The sequence below is a fragment of the Meleagris gallopavo genome, chromosome 2, assembly GCF_000146605.3.
Source record: "Meleagris gallopavo isolate NT-WF06-2002-E0010 breed Aviagen turkey brand Nicholas breeding stock chromosome 2, Turkey_5.1, whole genome shotgun sequence".
Classification (NCBI taxonomy): Eukaryota; Metazoa; Chordata; class Aves; order Galliformes; family Phasianidae; genus Meleagris; species Meleagris gallopavo.
This window is the reverse complement of record NC_015012.2, coordinates 25722512-25736013: the sequence shown is the minus strand read 5'-3', so window position 1 is coordinate 25736013 and position 13502 is coordinate 25722512. Positions and strand designations below refer to the sequence as shown.

Sequence of the window (13502 nt, the reverse complement as noted above, 5' to 3'; positions counted from 1 at the left end):
AGATCCAGGAAAGCCTTTCCTGGGGACCTGCACTTCATGGTCATGGCACTGCCTCCTCGCCCAAGCTTTCATGAGATGCTTTCAGCCAGCAGTTTCTCTCGGAAACCTTTTCCATGGCAGAGAGAATCTCTAACGGTGTTAAAAACGAGCACACTCATCAATGCCGTAGGAAGGGAGCATCCCCGGCTTCTTTGCCCGCGATCCCCCCCTGGCGCAGCCGCCATCTCAGGTGCCGCGTCCCGGGCACGGCGCCATCTTGTGGTGCCTGCTGGCTGGTGCAGGCAGGCTGGCCGTTGCGCCGGGCAGTGCGGGGAGGGGGGCCGGTTGTGGGGGACATTGCCCTTGCTGTTATGGAGAGAAGAGAAAGCACTGTGAAGAGACAACCGCTTCAGTACCCCGTGAAGCCTCTCTGGGATGTGCCTGCGTGAGAGTTGCAGCTGTGGGAACGGTTACCACCTCTATATTGGCATTTTGGAGTCTCACCCCGAGGCCCAGCTCCTTCTCAGCACGTTGTGAAGTGCTTTCCCAGTGCAAACCACCCCAGCAACACAGGACTGCCTTACACTAGTTGCTAAACAGGTAAAATAGTGCAGTGTTGAATAAGTATTTGTCCTGTTTAGGATGAGCCTACATCTAACCCCATCTACGCGTAGACGACTGATAATATATTTTCCACTTTTCACCAAGAATTAAAATCCTCAGTCACCTCTTTTCACTTGTAGCCTGGCTTGTGTTAATGTGTTTTCTTGTGAACACTGAGCTGCAAGTGAGTAACTGTGAAAAGAATCTTTTGACCCTCTCCATCATTCCTAAAATGGTGGTGATGGCGATGTGACTCTGAGGGTGGTGGAGAAAACTGACTCACCCCTAGTTCTGAACTGGCCTCCCCTGCTGCTGGGCAGCATCAGCAGGCACCAGGCACAGAGCAGCTCAGGTAAGCACTGTGAGGAAAGCCCACGCAGAAAGACCTTCTGAAAGCTTACATACCTCCCAAAGCTGGAACCGAATGAAATTTATAACAGTGTGACAAGAGTCAGTTTCAGCTTTGTCATGCATCTTCCATTAGGGAGTCTCTCTTCAGATGTCTTCTCACCAAAGCCTTATAAAAAGTGTTATTTAGGCCTCAAGTATCTCATATAATTGGATGAAAAGTTTTCAAAGGTGCACTCTGTATTCACAATGTTATGAATATTTCATAACATTTTCATATCAAAATATCTACACTTCAGCAGATATATAATGTATATTTTGATGCCTACAATCATTTGAAAATCTACTTTTTGGTGTTTAGCTTGTTTTTTCTTACTTCTATTAGTTCTGGTAAATTAAGTAGTTATCAAATAATTACTGTTATTTATTAGAAAGTGGTAGGGTGAAAGCATCAAACAATCTAACACGTATTCTGCTGTGTTGACTTAATTGATGAGACAGAGTACAAGACCTCTATGTGAGCCCCACTTAAGCCATGGATCTTCAGGAGTGACAAAAGCTCACTTTTACAAGTTTCCAATATGGCCACATGCTTTGAGTATATAGGCCAATTATATTTTTATGTCTTACACACTAGACCCTCCCTGGCCAGACGAGGAGGGAAAATTTATTATAGAAGGGCCTCAGGATATGCCCCTTTGTATGTGGTAAGCATTGCTGTAAATGAAGTTTTATTTGTGGTGTAGATTAGATGACAGTACCCCTGGCAATTTGTCCGGGGCTTTAAAATTTTCTCTATCGACTTGCACTGGGAATTAAATTAAGCAGCTGAACTTTGCTTTTCTACTCACAATCTGTCTAAGAAAAGCAGGAGATCCTTCTGAATACCTAAATGACCAACTTGCTGGAAGGAGTCCCTGGTAGATTTCTCTTTTAAATTTAGCACAGCCCAGAATAGTAACTCTTACATAATATATACACAGCAAATATGGGAGTTGCTATAATTTCAGTGATAGTCTGCAGATTTTCTGCCTTGCAGAGTAACCAAAGCAGACAGCATTGCAGTCATCCCTCATTTAAAAAGCTTGAGCAAATAAGATTGTTCTTATGAAGCAGAGGATAGTCTTTCCTTTAGGTATCAGAATATTGTTGACAACCAAATGGACAGTGACATATCCCTTGTTATGTGTCCACGAGTGTTATTGTAGCCTTTGTTTACTTCAAAAGCTACAGGTTCACTGGACCACCTGTTTCCAAGGAAAAAGGACAGGAGGTAGGAACTTGCACTCTGCTGGTGACAGGCTAGCGGGGCTACTAAAGGAAGTGTAGTGCTTAGATAAATATGATCCCTGCTTATTCACAGCTAATTATGTCTGGAGTATATACTCTTCCATGCAGCGTGTGCCTCAGGTGGGAGATCCTAACCGAGGAAAAAACAGGAATTAGACCTTTCTGGCATAGTGTGTTTGACAGAGATCTGGCAAGAAGGAATGAAATAGACATTCAACCAATTTTCACCCTCTCCTGCTTTCTACTTTCCACAGCTTGATACTTCTCATAACAGTGAACCCCAGAGCAATTGCGGAGTCTGTACTTCATATGGATTCATCTCAGCCTGATACCTGTTGTGTTTCAAGGAGTGAATCCGTGAAATACTGCATTCTCTGAGTGATCTGTCTCTATTAAGCTGACAACTCTTGGGGACCATAACTTACCAAGCTGGGTAGGATTCAAGTGCTCCGATAGGCAGGACACCGGGGTACACTGGCCTCCCAGAGTTGCTCAAGTGAGAAAGCAGCAAGGACATTCACAGCGCTTAGTCAGATGGTAGTAGCTGTAAAGATTCTTGGACATGATTTCTATTTCACTGGGATCCACAGATAAAATGACCTAGAATTGCTGGCACCCTGCATATAGAGTGCAGGCTGGATGAATATTTGACCCTGTGTCACTTGATGAGATTAGTTTACACAGTGGAATTTGCTTATCTAGGAAACCTGGATAGAAACAGGAACATGTCAACTAAGCGGTTACCTCCATATTCAGAAGCTGAGATGAATCATACTGACCTATGGTCCTTGCCATTTCCCAGATTCTTAAAAAAAGAATAAATCTACCAGAGAAAGCACTAAGGAGTTAGTCAGGTTAACCTCGGTTTTGCAGAGTCATCTTTGTAATTTTTGATCTGATAAGAAGTATTCCCTCTGCTGATTTGATAGGGTAGCCTTTCTTAGATAGGTGTAAATGAGGATACAGACAAAGCAATGTTGTCTCAAAACCAGCTCATTACATAGAAGAAATGTGTCACTTTCATTAGAATGTTGATGATGCACTTATTTAACTGTATGTTTGTTTAAACTTTGCTTATGCTGGTGGTCCCCTCCAGAAACACAGAGTATGCACATATACGTATATCTGTACTGGTTGATCTAATCAATGTGATGCTGTATTTCTAGCTAAATCATTTAACTCTTTAATGAATATTTCGGTGTGGCATTTTACTATCCCTCAGACCTGCAGCAGTGCTCTGATCCTGCTATCTTGCCTCTGTTAGTCCATGACTATTTTCTCTGCTGTTACAAAAGGTTGGGGACTGAACATGTGCAGAGCCTTCTTTCCATTCTGTTTTCCTACAGACCCTGGGTGTTCTTGATCCACAAAAGCAAAGGGCAGTGCTCACTGAAAAGGTAGCTTGAATGCCCGGCGTTGCTATTCATAGCCACAAATGCACTCTTTCTGCTCCTACAGTATGAGGAGTCACAGACCATCCAGGTCTCTCAGATTCTGTGTCTTTATTCACTGTCATGTTTGCTGGTCAGAATAAAATTTGCCAAAGGGGTATAAATAAATAAACATAAAAAGAGGAACCTGCCATTGCATTGTCAATAGACTGGCAGTATACCTCATGGTGAGGTGGGGAAGAACACTCCAAAAAATTGAACTTGAGGGCTGCAGCCTTTCTTGGGGGTCTGAAAGTCTTGTTAAAGTTCAGTCTATAGCTGGCATGTTTTTGACAGTGAAGGGCAGCAAGCTACTGGGTGTACTGGATTCTCTGCTGTTTGTACCCTATGTCAAGATCAGATGCCTTCCTTGAAGTTGAACTACATTTCAAAGGAGAACTCTGGGCTTTAAATACAATTAAATACAAAAAACAATTCCTTTGTTGTTTTATTTGGTCAGTCCCACGGAATTAGTTGTACTAGAGTATCATAACTAATACAGTTGAAACTAAACAATTTGAGGCAATTTGCTAATAAAAATGGATGATTTTGACCTTAGTGGGGGTTTAGCCTGCATTGTAGGTGTAAGCAGTGGGTGTGCAGTAGTTTGCTGTACCTCTGACGGTGTGCAGGCTTCAGCAACAATTCCAGCCTTCCTGCAGTCTGGGTCGTATTTGGGAAGACTGTGGAAAGACAGTGATTTTGGATATAAAATCAGCATTGAAGTATATAATCCCAATGTAAAGGTTAAAAAAAAAAAAACCACTTGATTAAAAGGGTTAGATGAGAAGAAGATTTATTAATAGCCCTGTAGAAGACATTTAAATAATGCAAATACCTTTTATGAAGCACAGTACTGGAGTTTATGAAATACTTACATGAAGTATTTGGATTGAAGGTTTTATCTAGAAACCTTGGAGAATTTAATCAGGTCCTTGCTGGTGCAATAAATCTGTGCGTAGAATCACTTTCAATTCTCTTGCATGTCTTAATAGCAGCAAGATTAAGTGTCTTGGGGTACTCCTTCTATGTTAATGTCACCTTTATGCAGACACCCACTATAAGGCTCTACTTAACAGTATCAAAACTGGGCTTAAATAATACATAAATTTCAGCTTTCCAGGTGTTATTTTTGCCCTCTCTCTGTATGAGAAGAAAAGTAAGCAATTCCTTTAATCCTATGTGGCTTCTATATTATAATAAACCTTAATACTTATCCCTGGCTATCTGGTTTTAAACTTGACATATATCCTACTGCTTCAGATATCTGAACATCTGAGTTACCATTATGCTCTTAAACCCAGAGTGTGTATGTATTGTGTATTTATGTGTATTAATCACATCAAAGAACAGAAAAGTCAGTATACTCCCAGTGTTTCCCTAATCCTGCAGTATGTTTCTCCAAAAACCTAGGCAGTTTTACTCACATTATTTACTTTGGATGCTGTGTGTTCACCTTTCCCCATTCTGAATTGAAAGAATGAGTGAATATTACAAAGCAACACATCAAGGCTGAGCCAGCAACTTGTGTAACACCAACTATGCAAATTACAAATTGGAGTTTGCACTTAAATTTCACAAGAAGCAGATGGCTTTTGTGTGTATAAGCAGAATTTCCACTGCCAGGAAAACGTACAGATTCCTACTCCATGCTTTATAGGCCTCACAAATGAACTTCATTGCAGTCAAGCAGTGAGGAAAAGAACAGAGTAGAGGTTGCTGAAGTGATGACCGGAGGTCAAGGATCCACAAATAACCAAAGTGATACCAATAGGACTATATGAACAGTCTTTTCCAAGTCAGGGGTCCCTCACTTGAGCAGCCCTCATAATTATCAGCTCCCTTCTTAGGCATCACACCAGGTTTCAGCCCTGTGTTTTTTAGCCACCAGAACACTCATGTTAACTGTGTGGGATACGGTGATCCACATATTTGCCACCCTACGCCTTATCACGAGAGGAAGCAGCTGACCCTGGGATTTCAAAATCTATTACAATTATTTTTATATTGAGGTGGAAATACTATCCTGAAAAGGAAAAACATAAAATTTATTCCAAAGGTTATTTCGGAAACTTTTGTTTGCCATTTGCAATTCAAGGACTTTTGTTTTTGGAATACCAGAAACGTATTTAGAAGATTGAAGCTAGCACATTTAGACTAATACTATTTTCATCAGAAAATAGATACTTTTTAACCAGAAGATATTGGTACTCTTCTCATTCTAGCAGCAATAGAGGCAACAAAGTAGGTTGCTGAATTTCTGTCCTTGCAAACTGTAACAGGTAAATGCTACATTTGAAAAACTACATCTGGGAAGGATGTGCCATTAAAAATACAGGAAAACCAAAGACTGCTTGTTACTGTGTCCAAGAGTCTCTATTTCTCGAGATATTAGCTGATGGCATGTCCATTGTGTATCTAAAATCATACTTTTTGTCCTCAGAAATTTTTGATTATATACTCATGAGATTTGCTTCTACTTCACATTAAGTATTTATCTGATCCAATTGCCTAGAAAAAAAGAAATCAACATCCAATATTCCATGTGTAAACAATCTTTGTGCTGTAGTATTTTTAAATGGCCACAGAAAATTCTGAAAGCAGATGGTGCACTGATTCTTCCAGACTTTATTCTCTTTTCAGTGCAGTATTTGACCATCTGTCTCCTTAGCATCTGCTGAAATTCTCCCAAACTAACGAATCCTCTAATCCAGCACTGTTTGAGCCCTTCTGATCAGTTATTACTAAGAAAAGAATGGTTTGCAACAGTCAGTTTAGCAGTATTTACAAACTTTCTCCAGTTTCATTTTTGTTAAAAAACACAGCCCACTGAGCACTTCTGTGATAGCCAAGATGTATTGTTTGAAGCAAGTTGAGGTAAAGAGCAGAAATTTTGGAAGTTATGCTCTCAGAATGCAGTTTGTGAGTGGACCCACAGAAGGGAAATGGGATATTTTTGGTCAGCTGTGACTCAAGACTCACTGAACCACCTTATTTCATATGGAAGTGATCTTCTCTCTGGTGTGGTCCTGAGGCCGTGCAGTACTTCAGAGGTAGTAGGACAGAAGAAGAGAGCAAAGCAAAAATTGAATTGTAAAGAATATATATTAAAATGAAAGAATAGACACATACAAAGATGGTGCTTGAGAGTTAATGTCTCCGTGAATCTGCCACAACTTCTGCAGTGAACAACTGCTATTGTTACAACATGTATCACAAAATACAGGGCAGGTGCCACTGCACTGTTTGTTTCTTTTTCCTCTCCTTTATGCAGGATACTTCCCAAAGAACAGCGTGTGCACTACAGTTATTCTACAAAACCAATAGTTTCCCTTGCTAAATTCAAATATTCAAAAATCACAACTTTTTCAAAATTTCAAAATGATGGTTGGCTGAAAACTCATAATATATATATATATTTTTTAATGCAACTACAGGCCCTAAAGATCTTCAAATTTCCATCTGGTTTCTGGGCTTCAAGTCCTGTTCTGGGGTTTTCATAATTATGAGAGCTCAAAGTTTGAAAAGAATGTGTTACTATGTAATTGTGTAATCATGACTAGCGGCTGTCATATGCAACAGGATACCAAATAACACAGTGAAAATAAAGAAATAAATGGGACATTCATAGCCTAGTGCTGAAGAAGGATATAATGGATACTATGCCCAATTACTCAGTTCCCACTCCTTCAGGCAGCAGGGAAATGACTGCATTCCTGGAAACAAAAATATTTGAAGTTACCTTTGGATGCACGCTCTGGGGCAGCAATAACTCTTAACTGTGAGCCAGAGCATCCCCAGCGCTGATGTAGTTTGTGTTCTGCTTCTCAAGGTCCTGTGAATCATAGATCATCCAGGGCTTAGTGTATACCAGCTGTGTTCCTGATCTTCCCTTTGTGCCGGAGAGGAAAGAAAGGCCAGTGTGGATTTACTACACCAGTTCTTCATCGCCTGAAGGGGCCATTGGTACAGGTGGTACTCTCAGCAGATTACTCCTCTCTACTGTAAAGCTGTTTGATGTTGCCAGAATAGATTTAAAGACAAGAATTGCCCAAGTGAGATCTACAATGCTACTAAACGAGCTGGTTTATATATCTATATCTATCTATCTATCTATCTATATCCTAATGCAAGTTTCTTTTTGAAATGGAGGTAGAGAACAAGTCTCCTGAAACACAGAAAGTCATGCTAAAAAGTGAGGGGAAATAGTGCTGAAAGAACATATCATTTTAAATCTTGCATACAACAGCTCAAATGTTTTAGGACATACAGACATCTCACAAACACATGAATAATATTTAGTTTAAAGTGACATTATCTTTTATTTATACATTTTTAGTGAATCCAAAACATATGGATATTTTGCCGTTCTAAAGATAAATGAGCTTTGGATCCAAATATGTTATAAGTTAACATATTTGGACACAATTTAAATTATTTGATGGAGGTTTGTAGAAGAAGCCTGTGGCATTTCAAGGGGGGGAACTTTAGAGCCCTTTCTGCTAGTTTTCTTATGTTGCAGCATCTTCACCATTGTTTGCTGCTTTAGTGCAACTGCAGAAAAAATATCACCTCTGGACTCCACACAATGAGTTTGCGGTTCATAAGCAAATGGAGGTGCTGGGTCATTTTGGTCTGGTGTAAGAGCAGTGATACTGGGCAGCAGCAAAGATTAGCCCCTAGATTTTTGTAGTTGCCTGGAAGTGTGTATGTTTCTTCTGGGATACCTTGGCACCCAGGTAGCACTGCCATAAACAGTTGCATCTTACAAATGAGTCTCTGCAAAATAATTACTTTAATGGTGACAGCTAAGTTTGGATTTTCTGATTTTCATCCTGATACACATTTGCTCTCTTACATATACGCTCTCTGATACGAAAACATGCAATTGATCAATGTGACCGATCTGTTATCTGCAGATAACAAAGCTCTGACTGGGCTAAGATGGATTTGAGCTTGTTATTTTGGATCAAAGTTTCAAAGGGGTATTAGAACATCAGTGATACTAATGTTAGGTGGATGATTTTTGATACTTTATCTAACACAATTAAAGGAGCTCGTGGAAAAAGCAAAGCTCAAGCTGAGGTGATATAATTCTGAAGTCTCTCTAATTAATGCTCATGTGAGCAAATCTGACATCCAGCGGAGATGGGAGGGTGTAAGGAGAGTTCGAGGTAATATATATCAGAACTCCTTCTAAATCCATTTTAACACCGAAGACTGTAGTGTAATAACCAAGTGTATTTTATGATGGATTAAAAAGACAAGGCCTGTATGTATGCGTAGGTATATACACGTTTGTATATATACACACATATATATGACTTTAATCCTCTAACCAAGAGTAACAACAGGCCCTTTTATTTCTGCTAATATATGGATTTCCTGTGCAGTACTAGAAAAAACAAATTTTCACTTGATAGGCATATTGCCTTCTACACCCACTCCAATATCCTCAATGGACAAACCCACACTGATGATCTGTAAGTCTCTGTCACTACTTCCAACCACAGTGATACCCAGACCACACTTTAATTTTCTTTTGTATTTAACAAGTCTGTAATCTCAACAAACTTTATTCTGCAGGATTTTGGTGGCCACGGATCATTTTTGACTTTCACAAAATCACACAGGATTAACAGCTCAATTTGGGTTCATTCTTACTACCTGACTGGATAGTTACAGTACTTGACATTGCCCATGGAGGATGCTTAAGTCCTCTAAAGCAGTAGCTGCAAATGAAATTAATGATCACACTTTCTCTTTTAAATTATTTAAATTTAATTCATTTTGTGAAGTCAAACAAATAAATACACTAAATTTAATTGTAGAACTCACTTGAAATCATAAATCCACGTCCCAGTTATCAGAAAGACTCAGGGTAGGAGATTTTGCAACCTTATATTAACAGCATGGCATCCTTGTGCCAGAGCTTACAGAAGAGAAAGGCGATTTTATTGTAAAATCAAAACGTGAAATAAAACAGATGTCATTCATTCACAGTTCCACACTGACAGCCCATACAAGCACCAAGATGTGCATATCCGAGCAGCCTACTGAGCAGTCAGGCACTGCCCCATGTGTGCAAGCACTGTAGTAGTCTGTCCAGTACGTGGACATTCCTTGAAATGTTGCAGACGACATCGGCTGCTGAGTCCTCCTCTCATCTGAGCTCTTTACAGAGTGGTAATCATGAGCTGGGTTTTCTCTCTCTGTACTCTCTTGATGCTGATGCTGACCAATCTCTTCACTCTGTCCCACCTCAGTGAGTAAGCAGGATTTACTGCCCTTTGTTCTCTCAACATGGTTGTCCTGAGAAATTGCACATACATGTGCAACTTGCTAATTTAAATACCAACGCTTGCCATTCCTATAGTTCTAGCCTACCTTGTGCCCCTTCGGTACTTCCACGGCCAGACAATTCCTATTCATACCAGTCTTAGCATTTCTATTACAGCTCTCCACAACAGCAAAAGACATCTCTCAGTCAAAGTATGCTTCTTTGAATCTCCTGAACACTTAACATCCGTGTTTTCAAAAGCCACTTCCTGCTCTTTGTTCCTTCTCTTTAGTGGGATTTTTCCACCACTCACCCCCAGCTCTTACAGACCACTGGGTGCAGCCATACATATCTTCTATGCCGGACCTATTTAAAAGGAAGACTGTTAATGTCTATGACTCATTTAGATTTTTTTTTCCATTTTCAGGAAGTTATGTGACCAGCTGTGGTAGCAAATTGCAGATTCTCTGTATCCTGAACCTTTCCATGATGCAGCCATTTTATAACATTATCCAACCTTCATAAATTCCAAATAAAGAGATTTTTGCATCTGTCATTTTTAGGTAATTAAGACAAGTTTTGACCCCACATGAGCTTACAGAATTATCTGATACAAACCTAAATGATTACTGCCTAAAAACATGAGGAAATTCTGTTCCAAAATGACTAAATGGGCCTAATATATGTGCTTATCATAGAATCACAGAATATTCTGAGTTGAAAGGGACTGACAAGTATCATCAAGTCCTTAAATGCCAATGTGCCTAAAATATGTGAAGAAGTACAAAGTATAAGATGCTCCATTGCTGTGCATTTGACATCATTTTCAAGGGTTCCAGGAAGAGGTTTATGCAACCATTTCACTTGGTGGTTGCTGGCAGTAGTGTAAATGATTAAGCATCAACAGTACGGAGTCCACCTAGATCTTTTTTCTGTCACATATCCTTTGTCAACATGAAGAATGCCTTATAGAAAGGAAAAATGATAGCAAAGAAAAACAAGTCAGTATTTGCAGTGGGAACAACTTTGCTTTCATGACTCAGGGGGAAGATTGAACCGTGGAGATTTGTTCATAGAAACATACATAAAAAACATCAAAAATTATGAAGTGAAGCTCACCTGTAAGAAAACTGCAGGTAAACAGGTGCCACTCTGCGGGAGTTCTTTTCTCTCCCATATAGTGATGGCCTCCTGTGACTTGACAGATTAATACACCATGAGCCAAAACTAAACTATTTCTGCAGTGGGGAAAACTGACGCAGAGGTACTCACTTGTACAAGCCCTATTCAATTCAATGAAAGAACTGGAGCAAAGCCCAAGGGATTACTCAGCATCACAGAAAAGGTATGGTTCAGCTCACCACTAAGCAGAGTGCTTAGTGCCATTTTTGGAAGTACAAGAAAGTTAAGGTGTTGGGGCTCTGATTTGCTCTTCTAATACTTACAGAAAGAAGCTGTTTATGTAAGGAATGGAAAAAAATCTGCATAGGAAAAGTGAAGACAACAGGGAATATATTATGGAAGATGCATTATTTACCATATGCTCAGATATTTACTGAACTCATATAATGGGAGAGTGATGGTTTCTAGATAAGAAAGTTCATGTATGTCTTAGCTTTGCTTGAGGCTATAGTGTTGGGTATGGAACATAAAGGAAGGTCTGAGAACAGAGGCAGATATCTTTTTCCGTGCTGCAGATGAGCATTGTGATCAAGAAACATTTACATGTAGCATTAAGGGACATGGTTTAGTGGGGAAATATGGTGGTACGTGGATGGTTGGACTGGATCATCTTGGAGGTCTGCTCCAACCTTGGTGATTCTATGGTTCTATGATTCTGTTGTTTGTTATGAAGTATGTGGCCACACAGGTAGATTAACACTTTACTCCTGATACATTTTTAAAATCTGCCACAGTTTTGTCAGCCTTTATTTATTTATTTATTTATTTATTTTCTGGGAAAAGTTTAGCAAAGAGAAGCATCTGCTTTGTCATTAGACTGCCTCTGTTTATAGGCTTGTACTGAGGGCATGGACAAATAGCTGGGAAATACAGGCCACTATGTGAGGGCTGATACAAAGCAGCATTTTTCATTCTTTTTGCTGGTGGCTGAATGTAAATGAAGACTTGCACATTCACTGTGGTTAGAAGAGAATTTAGGGTTACTATGGTTTCTTTCTGTTCTGCCACTTATTCATATGGCCTATTTTTCAGTCACACTATTCTTTCAGTCTTCCACTACTCTGATGTCCTTGGGTGAAATATAGAGCTGTTTCAAGGCTGTTCTAATTGGCATAGCTACTTCTGATCATCTTTTATCTGCAGGGCATATAGAAAACCTGTATTACAGTGCAATATAGAACACCCCCCACAACCTCTGTCTGGGTCCTTCAGTCTTAAGAAATGGAGTAAGAAGCAGGTACCAGAGCTCTTGCTTGCTCTTCTAGGAAAGATGTCTACATGGTCATCTAGTTTGCCACTAGTTCACCCCAACGGAGTTTGGAGCTTTGCCATCTCTGAAAATAAAACCCTTGGCATGGAGCAATGACAGACACACCGCTTCTCCACACTTCAGTGTCCCCAACTCTACATGAAGCTAATAGTACTTGCCCCCATTTTTTTGCCTGAGTGATAGATGTGCATCTGGCATTCATGTTTGCATAGCCATTGGAGATCCCTGGATAAGCACATTAGAAATGTTACTATTTATGTACTCATTCACTTGCACGCTTTATCAGCACAGTATCTAGATGCTGCCGGCCCACATAAGAAAGCAGGATTGGAAGGACATCCTGCTTCAGTTCAGTTCCACTGCCACTGCACATATACATATAATTTCTGTCACAAAATGACAAACCCGTAGCTAGTTTGGTAATCAGGATCATTTCTACTCCTAGTTCCACAAAAAGGCTATTAGAGGCTCTCACTCCCTAAGGGAAAGAAAAAGAAAAATCTCAAAAATTTCAGCCAAAATATATTTGTGACCTATTTACACCTTCATTGTTTTTGTGCAAACATGTCGCCTTTAGTTTACATAGCTCTTATCCTTTCCCAAACTAAAGTCACCAGAGGTGTTTCTGCAAAGTGATCCTGTCTGCTCCCGACCTCGTTTTGCAAAGCTGGGTTAGCCAGGCTCTTCTCTGTTCTTTCTCATTACAGGTAGCCCATTTTCCTTATCTCCCTTTTAAGCCTTTTCCGCAGTTGTGCAATTCGCAGTTCACCTGCATGCGAGGGACCAGAAATCGCAGGGTTAAACCAGAACCACAGCTGCGGTCTCACGAATGGGATACTCCCGTGGCTGTCTGCAGCGCTCTCTGCAGCGCATAGCTTGGATCCGTCCTTCTCAGTCTTTTCCAGACTGACGATGCCCCGGCTGAGAGCGCAAATCGCGCTTACTCATCCCTAAGCGAGTGGTTTCGGACCCATCCCGTTGCCATTATCACCCTCAGCAGGCTTCCCTTTCCTCCTGCGCGACGCCCGGCTCCTCACGGATGCCGGCTGTACATCATTGTACGCGTTCTCCACCCGCCCCCTCCCGCCCCCAGGCCCGGCCCCAAACCCCTCGGACAGAG

At 40.5% G+C, this 13502-nt stretch overlaps 1 protein-coding gene across 1 annotated transcript in view; it reads left to right on the top strand.

The window, feature by feature from the left end:
- The first annotated feature begins 228 nt into the window (after positions 1-228).
- Positions 229-13502, top strand: part of TMEM247 (transmembrane protein 247) — a 41824-nt gene continuing 28550 nt past the window's right edge. The window contains exon 1 of the transcript XR_004158833.1: positions 229-579. The gene's annotated coding sequence lies outside the window, so the exon portion shown is untranslated. The remainder of the gene's footprint in view (positions 580-13502) is intronic.